Here is a 15,698-nt window from a genome sequence, read left to right as displayed (position 1 = left end):
TGCATAAAGTAAAGTTCTTACATTTCCAGGAGTAATTAAAGAGGAAGTGCACAAAGTAGAGTCCTTACATTTCCAGGAGGATTTGCAGAGGAAGTGCATAAAGTAGAGTCCTTACATTTCCAGGAGGATTTATAGAGGAAGTACAGAAAGTAGAGTCCTTACATTTCCAGGAGGATTTACAGCGGAAGTGCATAAAGTAAAGTTCTTACATTTCCAGGAAAATTTACAGAGGAAGTGCAAAAAGTAGAGTTCTTACATTTCCAGGAATATTTACAGAGGAAGTGCATAAAGTAAAGTTCTTACATTTCCAGGAGTATTTACAGAGGAAGTGCAGAAAGTAGAGTCCTTACATTTCCAGGAGGATTTATAGAGGAAGTACAGAAAGTAGAGTCCTTACATTTCCAGGAGGATTTACAGCGGAAGTGCATAAAGTAAAGTTCTTACATTTCCAGGAGTATTTACAGAGGAAGTGCATAAAGTAAAGTTCTTACATTTCCAGGAGTATTTACAGAGGAAGTGCAAAAAGTAAAGTTCTTACATTTCCAGGAGTAATTAAAGAGGAAGTGCAGAAAGTAGAGTCCTTACATTTCCAGGAGGGATTACAGAGGAAGTGCACAAAGTAGAGTCCTTAGGTTTCCAGGGGGAATTAAAAAGGAAGTGCAGAAAGTAGAGTTCTTACATTTCCAGGAGGGATTACAGACGAAGTGCACAAAGTAGAGTCCTTACATTTCCAGGAGGATTTACAGAGGAAGTGCATAAAGTAAAGTTCTTACATTTCCAGGATGAATTATACAGGAAATGCATAAAGTAAAGTTCTTACATTTCCAGGAGGGATTACAGAGGAAGTGCAGAAAGTAGAGTCCTTATATTTCCAGGAGGGATTACAGAGGAAGTGCAGAAAGTAGAGTTCTTACATTTCCAGGAGGATTTACAGAGGAAGTGCATAAAGTAAAATTCTTACATTTCCAGGAGGAATTACAGAGGAAGTGCAGAAAGTAGAGTCCTTATGTTTCCAGGAGGGATTACAGAGGAACTGCACAAAGTAGAGTTCTTACATTTCCAGGAGGGTTTACAGAGGAAGTGCCTAAAGTAAAATTCTTACATTTCCAGGAGGGATTACAAAGGAAGTGCATAAAGTAAAGTTCTTACATTTCCAGGATGAATTATACAGGAAATGCACAAAGTAGAGTCCTTACTTTTCCAGGAGGATTTACAGAGGAAGTGCATAAAGTAAAGTTCTTACATTTCCAGGAGGGATTACAGAGGAAGTGCGTAAAGTAAAAATCTTACATTTCCAGGAGTATTTACAGAGGAAGTGCAAAAAGTAAAGTTCTTACATTTCCAGGAGTAATTAAAGAGGAAGTGCAGAAAGTAGAGTCCTTACATTTCCAGGAGGGATTACAGAGGAAGTGCACAAAGTAGAGTTTTTACATTTCCAGTAGGGATTACAGAGGAAGTGCCTAAAGTAAAATTCTTACATTTCCAGGAGGGATTACACAGGAAGTGCATAAAGTAAAATTCTTACATTTCCAGGAGGGATTACAGAGGAAGTGCCTAAAGTAAAATTCTTACGTTTCCAGGAGTATTTACAGAGGAAGTGCAAAAAGTAAAATTCTTACATTTCCAGGATGGATTACAGAGGAAGTGCATATAGTAAAGTTCTTACATTTCCGGGAGGATTTATAGAGGAAGTGCAGAAAGTAGAGTTCTTACATTTCCAGGAGGATTTACAGAGGAAGTGCATAAAGTAAAATTCTTACATTTCCAGGAGGGATTACAGAGGAAGTGCATGTAGTAAAGTTCTTACATTTCCATGAGTATTTACAGAGGAAGTGCACAAAGTACAGTCCTTACATTTCCAGGAGGATTTACAGAGGAAGTGTACAAAGTAAAGTTCTTACATTTCCAGGAGGGATTACAGAGGAAGTGTATAAAGTAAAGTTCTTACATTTCCAGGAGGGATTACAGAGTTAGTACATATAGTAAAGTTCTTACATTTCCAGGAGTATTTACAGAGGAAGTGCAAAAAGTAAAATTCTTACATTTCCAGGAGGGATTACAGAGGAAGTGAAGAAAGTAGAGTCCTTACATTTCCAGGAGGATTTATAGAGGAAGTGCAAAAAGTAAAGTTCTTACATTTCCAGGAGTAATTAAAGAGGAAGTGCAGAAAGTAGAGTTCTTACATTTCCAGGAGGATTTACAGAGGAAGTGCATAAAGTAAAATTCTTACATTTCCTGGAGGGATTACAGAGGAAGTGCATAAAGTAAAATTCTTAAATTTCCAGGAGGGATTACAGAGGAAGTGCATGTAGTAAAGTTCTTACATTTCCATGAGTATTTACAGAGGAAGTGCACAAAGTACAGTCCTTACATTTCCAGGAGGATTTACAGAGGAAGTGTACAAAGTAAAGTTCTTACATTTCCAGGAGGGATTACAGAGGAAGTGCATAAAGTAAAGTTCTTACATTTCCAGGAGGGATTACAGAGTTAGTACATATAGTAAAGTTCTTACATTTCCAGGAGTATTTACAGAGGAAGTGCAAAAAGTAAAATTCTTACATTTCCAGGAGGGATTACAGAGGAAGTGAAGAAAGTAGAGTCCTTACATTTCCAGGAAGGATTACAGAGGAAGTGCATAAAGTAAAGTTCTTACATTTTCAGGGGGAATTAAAGAGGCAGTGCAGAAAGTAGAGTCCTTACATTTCCAGGAGGGATTACAGGGGATGTGCACAAAGTAGAGTCCTTACATTTCCAGGAGGAATTAAAGAGGAAGTGCATAAAGTAAAGTTCTTACATTTCCAGGATGAATTATACAGGAAATGCACAAAGTAGAGTTCTTACATTTCCAGGAGGGATTACAGAGGAAGTGCATAAAGTAAAGTTCTTACATTTCCAGGAGGGATTACAGAGGAAGTGCAGAAATTAGAGTCCTTACTTTTCCAGGAGGATTTACAGAGGAAGTGCATAAAGTAAAGTTCTTACATTTCCAGGAGGGATTACAGAGGAAGTGCAGAAAGTAGAGTTCTTACATTTCCAGGAGGGATTACAGAGGAAGTGCATAAAGTAAAGTTCTTACATTTCCAGGAGGGATTACAGAGGAAGTGCAGAAAGTAGAGTCCTTACAATTCCAGGAGGATTTACAGAGGAAGTGCATAAAGTTCTTACATTTCCAGGAGGGATTACAGAGGAAGTGCGTAAAGTAAAAATCTTACATTTCCAGGAGTATTTACAGAGGAAGTGCAAAAAGTAAAGTTCTTACATTTCCAGGAGTAATTAAAGAGGAAGTGCAGAAAGTAGAGTCCTTACATTTCCAGGAGGGATTACAGAGGAAGTGCACAAAGTAGAGTTTTTACATTTCCAGTAGGGATTACAGAGGAAGTGCCTAAAGTAAAATTCTTACATTTCCAGGAGGGATTACACAGGAAGTGCATAAAGTAAAATTCTTACATTTCCAGAAGGGATTACAGAGAAAGTGCATAAAGTAAAGTTCTTACATTTCCAGGAGGGATTACAGAGGAAGTGCATAAAGTAAAAATCTTACATTTCCAGGAGTATTTACAGAGGAAGTGCAAAAAGTAAAGTTCTTACATTTCCAGGAGTAATTAAAGAGGAAGTGCACAAAGTAGAGTTCTTACATTTCCAGGAGGATTTACAGAGGAAGTGCATAAAGTAAAATTCTTACATTTCCAGGAGGGATTACAGAGGAAGTGCATAAAGTAAAATTCTTACATTTCCAGGATGGATTACAGAGGAAGTGCATATAGTAAAGTTCTTACATTTCCGGGAGTATTTACAGAGGAAGTGCACAAAGTAGAGTCCTTACATTTCCAGGAGGGATTACAGAGGAAGTGCATAAAGTAAAGTTCTTACATTTCCAGGAGGGATTACAGAGGAAGTGCAGAAATTAGAGTCCTTACATTTCCAGGAGTATTTACAGAGGAAGTGCACAAAGTAGAGTTCTTACATTTCCAGGAGGGATTACAGAGGAAGTGCATGTAGTAAAGTTCTTACATTTCCATGAGTATTTACAGAGGAACTGCACAAAGTACAGTCCTTACATTTCCAGGAGGATTTACAGAGGAAGTGCATAAAGTAAAGTTCTTACATTTCCAGGAGGGATTACAGAGTTAGTGCATATAGTAAAGTTCTTACATTTCCAGGAGTATTTACAGAGGAAGTGCAAAAAGTAAAATTCTTACATTTCCAGGAGGGATTACAGAGGAAGTGAAGAAAGTAGAGTCCTTACATTTACAGGAAGGATTACAGAGGAAGTGCATAAAGTAAAGTTCTTACATTTTCAGGGGGAATTAAAGAGGCAGTGCAGAAAGTAGAGTCCTTACATTTCCAGGAGGGATTACAGGGGATGTGCACAAAGTAGAGTCCTTACATTTCCAGGAGGAATTAAAGAGGAAGTGCAGAAAGTAGAGTCCTTACATTTACAGGAGGAATTAAAGAGGAAGTGCATAAAGTAGAGTTCTTACATTTCCAGGAGGGATTACAGAGGAAGTGCAGAAAGGAAAGTTCTTACATTTCCAGGAGGGATTACAGAGGAATTTCATGAGGTAAAGTTCTTACATTTCCAGGAGGGATTACAGAGGAAGTGCATTAAGTAGAGTCCTTACATTTCCAGGAGGAATTACAGAGGAAGTGCAGAAAGTAGAGTCCTTAAATTTCCAGGAGGGATTACAGAAGAAGTGCATAAAGTACAGTTCTTACATTTCCAGGAGGGATTACAGAGTTAGTGCATATAGTAAAGTTCTTACATTTCCAGGACTATTTACAGAGGAAGTGCAAAAAGTAAAGTTCTTACATTTCCAGGAGGGATTACAGAGGAAGTGCAGAAAGTAGAGTCCTTACATTTCCAGGAGGGATTACAGAGGAAGTGCATGAAGTAGAGTTCTTACATTTTCGGGGGAATTAAAGAGGCAGTGCAGAAAGTAGAGTCCTTACATTTCCAGGAGGGATTACAGGGGATGTGCACAAAGTAGAGTCCTTACATTTCCAGGAGGAATTAAAGAGGAAGTGCAGAAAGTAGAGTCCTTACATTTCCAGGGGGAATTAAAGAGGAAGTGCAGAAAGTAGAGTCCTTACATTTCCAGGAGGGATTACAGAGAAAGTGCACAAAGTAGAGTTCTTACATTTCCAGGAGGATTTACAGAGGAAGTGCATAAAGTCCTTACATTTCCAGGAGGGATTACAGAGGAAGAGCATAAAGTAAAGTACTTACATTTCCAGGAGTAATTAAAGAGGAACTGCACAAAGTAGAGTCCTTACATTTCCAGGAGGATTTACAGAGGAAGTGCACAAAGTAAAGTTCTTACATTTCCAGGAGGGATTACCGAGGAAGTGCAGAAAGTAGAGTTCATACATTTCCAGGAATATTTACAGAGGAAGTGCATAAAGTAAAGTTCTTACATTTCCAGGAGTATTTACAGAGGAAGTGCATAAAGTAAAGTGCTTACAATTCCAGGGGGAATTAAAGAGGAAGTGCAGAAAGTAGAGTCCTTAAATTTCCAGGAGGGATTACAGAGGAAGTGCAGAAAGTAGAGTTCTTACATTTCCAGGAGGATTTACAGAGGAAGTGCATAAAGTAAAATTCTTACATTTCCAGGAGGAATTACAGAGGAAGTGCAGAAAGTAGAGTCCTTACATTTCCAGGAGGGATTACAGAGGAAGTGCACAAAGTAGATTTCTTACATTTCCTGGAGGATTTACAGAGGAAGTGCATAAAGTAAAATTCTTACATTTCCAGGAGGAATTAAAGAGGAAGTGCAGAAAGTAGAGTTCTTAAATTTCCAGGAGGATTTACAGAGGAAGTGCATAAAGTAAAATTCTTATATTTCCAGGAGGGATGACAGAGGAAGTGCACTAAGTAGAGTTCTTAAATTTCCAGGAGGATTTACAGAGGAAGTGCAAAAAGTAAAGTTCTTACATTTCCAGGAGGGATTACAGAGGTAGTGCATAAAGTAGAGTTCTTACATTTCCAGGAGGGATTACAGAGGAAGTGCAGAAAGTAAAGTTCTTACATTTCCAGGAGGAATTATACAGGAAATGCACAAAGTAGAGTTCTTACATTTCCAGGAGGGATTACAGAGGAAGTGCATAAAGTAAAGTTCTTACATTTCCAGGAGGATTTACAGAGGAAGTGCAAAAAGTAAAGTTCTTACATTTCCAGGAGTAATTAAAGAGGAAGTGCAGAAAGTAGAGTCCTTACATTTCCAGGAGGGATTACAGAGGAAGTGCACAAAGTAGAGTTTTTACATTTCCAGTAGGGATTACAGAGGAAGTGCCTAAAGTAAAATTCTTACATTTCCAGGAGGGATTACACAGGAAGTGCATAAAGTAAAATTCTTACATTTCCAGGAGGGATTACAGAGAAAGTGCATAAAGTAAAGTTCTTACATTTCCAGGAGGGATTAAAGAGGAAGTGCAGAAATTAGAGTCCTTACTTTTCCAGGAGGATTTACAGAGGAAGTGCATAAAGTAAAGTTCTTACATTTCCAGGAGGGATTACAGAGGAAGTGCATAAAGTAAAAATCTTACATTTCCAGGAGTATTTACAGAGGAAGTGCAAAAAGTAAAGTTCTTACATTTCCAGGAGTAATTAAAGAGGAAGTGCACAAAGTAGAGTTCTTACATTTCCAGGAGGATTTACAGAGGAAGTGCATAAAGTAAAATTCTTACATTTCCAGGAGGGATTACAGAGGAAGTGCATAAAGTAAAATTCTTACATTTCCAGGATGGATTACAGAGGAAGTGCATATAGTAAAGTTCTTACATTTCCGGGAGTACTTACAGAGGAAGTGCACAAAGTAGAGTCCTTACATTTCCAGGAGGGATTACAGAGGAAGTGCATAAAGTAAAGTTCTTACATTTCCAGGAGGGATTACAGAGGAAGTGCAGAAATTAGAGTCCTTACATTTCCAGGAGTATTTACAGAGGAAGTGCACAAAGTAGAGTTCTTACATTTCCAGGAGGATTTACAGAGGAAGTGCATAAAGTAAAATTCTTAAATTTCCAGGAGGGATTACAGAGGAAGAGCATGTAGTAAAGTTCTTACATTTCCATGAGTATTTACAGAGGAACTGCACAAAGTACAGTCCTTACATTTCCAGGAGGATTTACAGAGGAAGTGCATAAAGTAAAGTTCTTACATTTCCAGGAGGGATTACAGAGTTAGTGCATATAGTAAAGTTCTTACATTTCCAGGAGTATTTACAGAGGAAGTGCAAAAAGTAAAATTCTTACATTTCCAGGAGGGATTACAGAGGAAGTGAAGAAAGTAGAGTCCTTACATTTACAGGAAGGATTACAGAGGAAGTGCATAAAGTAAAGTTCTTACATTTTCAGGGGGAATTAAAGAGGCAGTGCAGAAAGTAGAGTCCTTACATTTCCAGGAGGGATTACAGGGGATGTGCACAAAGTAGAGTCCTTACATTTCCAGGAGGAATTAAAGAGGAAGTGCAGAAAGTAGAGTCCTTACATTTCCAGGAGGAATTAAAGAGGAAGTGCATAAAGTAGAGTTCTTACATTTCCAGGAGGGATTACAGAGGAAGTGCAGAAAGGAAAGTTCTTACATTTCCAGGAGGGATTACAGAGGAATTTCATGAGGTAAAGTTCTTACATTTCCAGGAGGGATTACAGAGGAAGTGCATTAAGTAGAGTCCTTACATTTCCAGGAGGAATTACAGAGGAAGTGCACAAAGTAGATTTCTTACATTTCCAGGAGGATTTACAGAGGAAGTGCATAAAGTAAAATTCTTACATTTCCAGGAGGAATTAAAGAGGAAGTGCAGAAAGTAGAGTTCTTAAATTTCCAGGAGGATTTACAGAGGAAGTGCATAAAGTAAAATTCTTATATTTCCAGGAGGGATGACAGAGGAAGTGCACTAAGTAGAGTTCTTAAATTTCCAGGAGGATTTACAGAGGAAGTGCAAAAAGTAAAGTTCTTACATTTCCAGGAGGGATTACAGAGGTAGTGGATAAAGTAGAGTTCTTACATTTCCAGGAGGGATTACAGAGGAAGTGCAGAAAGTAAAGTTCTTACATTTCCAGGAGGAATTATACAGGAAATGCACAAAGTAGAGTTCTTACATTTCCAGGAGGGATTACAGAGGAAGTGCATAAAGTAAAGTTCTTACATTTCCAGGAGGATTTACAGAGGAAGTGCAAAAAGTAAAGTTCTTACATTTCCAGGAGGGATTACAGAGGAAGTGCAGAAAGTAGAGTTCTTACATTTCCAGGAGGGATTGCAGAGGAAGTGCATGAAGTAAAGTTCTTACATTTCCAGGAGGGATTACAGAGGAAGTGCAGAAATTAGAGTCCTTACTTTTCCAGGAGGATTTACAGAGGAAGTGCATAAAGTAAAGTTCTTACATTTCCAGGAGGGATTACAGAGGAAGTGCCTAAAGTAAAATTCTTACATTTCCAGGAGGGATTACAGAGGAAGTGCATAAAGTAAAATTCTTAAATTTCCAGGAGGGATTACAGAGGAAGTGCATAAAGTAAAATTCTTACATTTCCAGGAGGGATTACAGAGGAAGTGCAGAAAGTAGAGTCCTTACATTTCCAGGAGGATTTACAGCGGAAGTGCAAAAAGTAAAGTTCTTACATTTCCAGGAGTAATTAAAGAGGAAGTGCAGAAAGTAGAGTTCTTACATTTCCAGTAGGGATTACAGAGGAAGTGTACAAAGTAGAGTCCTTACGTTTCCAGGGGGAATTAAAAAGGAAGTGCAGAAAGTAGAGTTCTTACATTTCCAGGAGGGATTACAGAGGAAGTGCACAAAGTAGAGTCCTTACATTTCCAGGAGGGATTACAGAGGAAGTGCATAAAGTAAAATTCTTACATTTCCAGGAGGGATTACAGAGGAAGTACATAAAGTAAAGTTCTTACATTTCCAGGATGAATTATACAGGAAATGCACAAAGTAGAGTTCTTGCATTTCCAGGAGGGATTACAGAGGAAGTGCAGAAATTAGAGTCCTTACTTTTCCAGGAGGATTTACAGAGGAAGTGCATAAAGTAAAGTTCTTACATTTCCAGGAGGGATTACAGAGGAAGTGCGTAAAGTAAAAATCTTACATTTCCAGGAGTATTTACAGAGGAAGTGCAGAAAGTAGAGTCCTTACATTTCCAGGAGGGATTACAGAGGAAGTGCACAAAGTAGAGTTTTTACATTTCCAGGAGGGATTACAGAGAAAGTGCATAAAGTAAAGTTCTTACATTTCCAGGAGGGATTACAGAGGAAGTGCACAAAGTAGAGTCCTTACTTTTCCAGAAGTATTTACAGAGGAAGTGCACAAAGTAGAGTTCTTACATTTCCAGGAGGATTTACAGAGGAAGTGCATAAAGTAAAATTCTTACATTTCCTGGAGGGATTACAGAGGAAGTGCATAAAGTAAAATTCTTAAATTTCCAGGAGGGATTACAGAGGAAGTGCATGTAGTAAAGTTCTTACATTTCCATGAGTATTTACAGAGTAAGTGCACAAAGTACAGTCCTTACATTTCCAGGAGGATTTACAGAGGAAGTGCATAAAGTAAAGTTCTTACATTTCCAGGAGGGATTACAGAGTTAGTGCATATAGTAAAGTTCTTACATTTCCAGGAGTATTTACAGAGGAAGTGCAAAAAGTAAAGTTCTTACATTTCCAGGAAGGATTACAGAGGAAGTGCATAAAGTAAAGTTCTTACATTTTCAGGGGGAATTAAAGAGGCAGTGCAGAAAGTAGAGTCCTTACATTTCCAGGAGGGATTACAGGGGATGTGCACAAAGTAGAGTCCTTACATTTCCAGGAGGAATTAAAGAGGAAGTGCAGAAAGTAGAGTCCTTACATTTCCAGGAGGATTTACAGAGGAAGTGCATAAAGTAAAGTTCTTACATTTCCAGGAGGGATTACAGAGGAAGTGCATAAAGTAAAGTTCTTACATTTCCAGGATGAATTATACAGGAAATGCACAAAGTAGAGTTCTTACATTTCCAGGAGGGATTACAGAGGAAGTGCATAAAGTAAAGTTCTTACATTTCCAGGAGGGATTACAGAGGAAGTGCAGAAATTAGAGTCCTTACTTTTCCAGGAGGATTTACAGAGGAAGTGGATAAAGTAAAGTTCTTACATTTCCAGGAGGGATTACAGAGGAAGTGCAGAAAGTAGAGTTCTTACTTTTCCAGGAGGATTTACAGAGGAAGTGCATAAAGTAAAATTCTTACATTTCCAGGAGGAATTACAGAGGAAGTGCAGAAAGTAGAGTCCTTATATTTCCAGGAGGGATTACAGAGGAAGTACACAAAGTAGAGTTCTTACATTTCCAGGAGGGATTACAGGGGATGTGCACAAAGTAGAGTCCTTACAATTCCAGGAGGATTTACAGAGGAAGTGCATAAAGTAAAGTTCTTACATTTCCAGGAGGGATTACAGAGTAAGTGTGTAAAGTAAAAATCTTACATTTCCAGGAGTATTTACATAGGAAGTGCAAAAAGTAAAGTTCTTACATTTCCAGGAGTAATTAAAGAGGAAGTGCAGAAAGTAGAGTCCTTACATTTCCAGGAGGGATTACAGAGGAAGTGCACAAAGTAGAGTTTTTACATTTCCAGTAGGGATTACAGAGGAAGTGCCTAAAGTAAAATTCTTACATTTCCAGGAGGAATTACAGAGGAAGTGCATAAAGTAAAATTCTTACATTTCCAGGAGGGATTACAGAGAAAGTGCATAAAGTAAAGTTCTTACATTTCCAGGAGGGATTAAAGAGGAAGTGCAGAAATTAGAGTCCTTACTTTTCCAGGAGGATTTACAGAGGAAGTGCATAAAGTAAAGTTCTTACATTTCCAGGAGGGATTACAGAGGAAGTGCCTAAAGTAAAATTCTTACATTTCCAGGAGGGATTACAGAGGAAGTGCATGAAGTAAAATTCTTACATTTCCAGGAGGGATTACAGAGGAAGTGCATAAAGTAAAGTTCTTACATTTCCAGGATGAATTATACAGGAAATGCACAAAGTAGAGTTCTTACATTTCCAGGAGGGATTACAGAGGAAGTGCATAAAGTAAAGTTCTTACATTTCCAGGAGGGATTACAGAGGAAGTGCAGAAAATAGAGTTCTTACATTTCCAGGAGGATTTACAGAGGAAGTGCATAAAGTAAAATTCTTACATTTCCAGGAGGAATTACAGAGGAAGTGCAGAAAGTAGAGTCCTTATATTTCCAGGAGGGATTACAGAGGAAGTGTACAAAGTAGAGTCCTTACATTTCCAGGAGGATTTACAGAGGAAGTGCATAAAGTAAAGTTCTTACATTTCCAGGAGGGATTACAGAGGAAGTGCATAAAGTAAAGTTCTTACATTTCCAGGAGGGATTACAGAGGAAGTGCAGAAAGTAGAGTCCTTACATTTCCAGGAGGATTTATAGGGGAAGTGCAAAAAGTAAAGTTCTTACATTTCCAGGAGTAATTAAAGAGGAAGTGCAGAAAGTAGAGTCCTTACATTTCCAGGAGGGATTACAGAGGAAGTGCACAAAGTAGAGTTTTTACATTTCCAGTAGGGATTACAGAGGAAGTGCATAAAGTAAAGTTCTTACATTTCCAGGAGGGATTACAGAGGAAGTGCAGAAAGTAGAGTCCTTACATTTCCAGGAGGATTTATAGAGGAAGTGCAAAAAGTAAAGTTCTTACATTTCCAGGAGTAATTAAAGAGGAAGTGCAGAAAGTAGAGTCCTTACATTTCCAGGAGGGATTACAGAGGAAGTGCACAAAGTAGAGTTTTTACATTTCCAGTAGGGATTACAGAGGAAGTGCATAAAGTAAAGTTCTTACATTTCCAGGAGGGATTACAGAGGAAGTGCACAAAGTAGAGTCCTTACGTTTCCAGGGGGAATTAAAAAGGAAGTGCACAAAGTAGAGTTCTTTCATTTCCAGGAGGATTTACAGAGGAAGTGCCTAAAGTAAAATTCTTACATTTCCAGGAGGGATTACAGAGGAAGTGCATAAAGTAAAATTCTTACATTTCCTGGAGGGATTGCAGAGGAAGTGCATAAAGTAAAGTTCTAACATTTCCAGGATGAATTATACAGGAAATGCACAAAGTAGAGTCCTTACTTTTCCAGGAGGATTTACAGAGGAAGTGCACAAAGTAAAGTTCTTACATTTCCAGGAGGGATTACAGAGGAAGTGCGTAAAGTAAAAATCTTACATTTCCAGGAGTATTTACAGAGGAAGTGCAAAAAGTAAAGTTCTTACATTTCCAGGAGTAATTAAAGAGGAAGTGCAGAAAGTAGAGTCCTTACATTTCCAGGAGGGATTACAGAGGAAGTGCACAAAGTAGAGTTTTTACATTTCCAGTAGGGATTACAGAGGAAGTGCATAAAGTAAAATTCTTACATTTCCAGGAGGGATTACACAGGAAGTGCATAAAGTAAAATTCTTACATTTCCAGGAGGGATTACAGAGGAAGTGCATAAAGTAAAAATCTTACATTTCCAGGAGTATTTACAGAGGAAGTGCAAAAAGTAAAATTCTTACATTTCCAGGATGGATTACAGAGGAAGTGCATATAGTAAAGTTCTTACATTTCCGGGAGTATTTACAGAGGAAGTGCACAAAGTAGAGTCCTTACATTTCCAGGAGGGATTATAGAGGAAGTGCAGAAAGTAGAGTTCTTACATTTCCAGGAGGATTTACAGAGGAAGTGCATAAAGTAAAATTCTTACATTTCCAGGAGGAATTACAGAGGAAGTGCAGAAAGTAGAGTCCTTACATTTCCAGGAGGGATTACAGAGGAAGTGCACAAAGTAGATTTCTTACATTTCCAGGAGGATTTACAGAGGAAGTGCATAAAGTAAAATTCTTACATTTCCAGGAGGAATTAAAGAGGAAGTGCAGAAAGTAGAGTTCTTAAATTTCCAGCAGGATTTACAGAGGAAGTGCATAAAGTAAAATTCTTATATTTCCAGGAGGGATGACAGAAGAAGTGCACTAAGTAGAGTTCTTAAATTTCCAGGAGGATTTACAGAGGAAGTGCAAAAAGTAAAGTTCTTACATTTCCAGGAGGGATTACAGAGGTAGTGCATAAAGTAGAGTTCTTACATTTCCAGGAGGGATTACAGAGGAAGTGCAGAAAGTAAAGTTCTTACATTTTCAGGAGGAATTATACAGGAAATGCACAAAGTAGAGTTCTTACATTTCCAGGAGGGATTACAGAGGAAGTGCAAAAAGTAAAGTTCTTACATTTCCAGGAGGGATTACAGAGGAAGTGCAGAAAGTAGAGTTCTTACATTTCCAGGAGGGATTGCAGAGGAAGTGCATAAAGTAAAGTTCTTACATTTCCAGGAGGGATTACAGAGGAAGTGCATAAAGTAAAGTTCTTACTTTTCCAGGAGGATTTACAGAGGAAGTGCATAAAGTAAAGTTCTTACATTTCCAGGAGGGATTACAGAGGAAGTGCCTAAAGTAAAATTCTTACATTTCCAGGAGGGATTACAGAGGAAGTGCATAAAGTAAAATTCTTACATTTCCAGGAGGGATTACAGAGGAAGTGCATAAAGTAAAATTCTTACATTTCCAGGAGGGATTACAGAGGAAGTGCAGAAAGTAGAGTCCTTACATTTCCAGGAGGATTTACAGCGGAAGTGCAAAAAGTAAAGTTCTTACATTTCCAGGAGTAATTAAAGAGGAAGTGCAGAAAGTAGAGTTCTTACATTTCCAGTAGGGATTACAGAGGAAGTGTACAAAGTAGAGTCCTTACGTTTCCAGGGGGAATTAAAAAGGAAGTGCAGAAAGTAGAGTTCTTACATTTCCAGGAGGGATTACAGAGGAAGTGCACAAAGTAGAGTCCTTACATTTCCAGGAGGGATTACAGAGGAAGTGCATAAAGTAAAATTCTTACATTTCCAGGAGGGATTACAGAGGAAGTACATAAAGTAAATTTCTTACATTTCCAGGATGAATTATACAGGAAATGCACAAAGTAGAGTTCTTACATTTCCAGGAGGGATTACAGAGGAAGTGCAGAAATTAGAGTCCTTACTTTTCCAGGAGGATTTACAGAGGAAGTGCATAAAGTAAAGTTCTTACATTTCCAGGAGGGATTACAGAGGAAGTGCGTAAAGTAAAAATCTTACATTTCCAGGAGTATTTACAGAGGAAGTGCAGAAAGTAGAGTCATTACATTTCCAGGAGGGATTACAGAGGAAGTGCACAAAGTAGAGTTTTTACATTTCCAGGAGGGATTACAGAGAAAGTGCATAAAGTAAAGTTCTTACATTTCCAGGAGGGATTACAGAGGAAGTGCACAAAGTAGAGTCCTTACTTTTCCAGAAGTATTTACAGAGGAAGTGCACAAAGTAGAGTTCTTACATTTCCAGGAGGATTTACAGAGGAAGTGCATAAAGTAAAATTCTTACATTTCCTGGAGGGATTACAGAGGAAGTGCATAAAGTAAAATTCTTAAATTTCCAGGAGGGATTACAGAGGAAGTGCATGTAGTAAAGTTCTTACATTTCCATGAGTATTTACAGAGTAAGTGCACAAAGTACAGTCCTTACATTTCCAGGAGGATTTACAGAGGAAGTGCATAAAGTAAAGTTCTTACATTTCCAGGAGGGATTACAGAGTTAGTGCATATAGTACAGTTCTTACATTTCCAGGAGTATTTACAGAGGAAGTGCAAAAAGTAAAGTTCTTACATTTCCAGGAAGGATTACAGAGGAAGTGCATAAAGTAAAGTTCTTACATTTTAAGGGGGAATTAAAGAGGCAGTGCAGAAAGTAGAGTCCTTACATTTCCAGGAGGGATTACAGGGGATGTGCAGAAAGTAGAGTCCTTACATTTCCAGGAGGATTTACAGAGGAAGTGCATAAAGTAAGGTTCTTACATTTCCAGGAGGGATTACAGAGGAAGTGCATAAAGTAAAGTTCTTACATTTCCAGGATGAATTATACAGGAAATGCACAAAGTAGAGTTCTTACATTTCCAGGAGGGATTACAGAGGAAGTGCATAAAGTAAAGTTCTTACATTTCCAGGAGGGATTACAGAGGAAGTGCAGAAATTAGAGTCCTTACTTTTCCAGGAAGATTTACAGAGGAAGTGGATAAAGTAAAGTTCTTACATTTCCAGGAGGGATTACAGAGGAAGTGCAGAAAGTAGAGTTCTTACATTTCCAGGAGGATTTACAGAGGAAGTGCATAAAGTAAAATTCTTACATTTCCAGGAGGAATTACAGAGGAAGTGCAGAAAGTAGAGTCCTTATATTTCCAGGAGGGATTACAGAGGAAGTACACAAAGTAGAGTTCTTACATTTCCAGGAGGGATTACAGGGGATGTGCACAAAGTAGAGTCCTTACAATTCCAGGAGGATTTACAGAGGAAGTGCATAAAGTAAAGTTCTTACATTTCCAGGAGGGATTACAGAGTAAGTGCGTAAAGTAAAAATCTTACATTTCCAGGAGTATTTACATAGGAAGTGCAAAAAGTAAAGTTCTTACATTTCCAGGAGTAATTAAAGAGGAAGTGCAGAAAGTAGAGTCCTTACATTTCCAGGAGGGATTACAGAGGAAGTGCACAAAGTAGAGTTCTTACATTTCCAGGAGGGATTACAGAGGAAGTGCATAAAGTAAAGTTCTTACATTTCCAGGAGGGATTACAGAGGAAGTGCAGAAAGTAGAGTTCTTACATTTCCAGGAGGATTTACAGAGGAAGTGCATAAAGTA

Source organism: Phyllobates terribilis, unplaced genomic scaffold (assembly GCF_046119375.1).
Source record: "Phyllobates terribilis strain yellow unplaced genomic scaffold, ASM4611937v1 Scaffold_27__1_contigs__length_16484149, whole genome shotgun sequence".
NCBI classification, from domain to species: Eukaryota; Metazoa; Chordata; class Amphibia; order Anura; family Dendrobatidae; genus Phyllobates; species Phyllobates terribilis.
The sequence above is the reverse complement of the archived record's forward strand: the minus strand, read 5'-3'. Positions refer to the sequence as shown.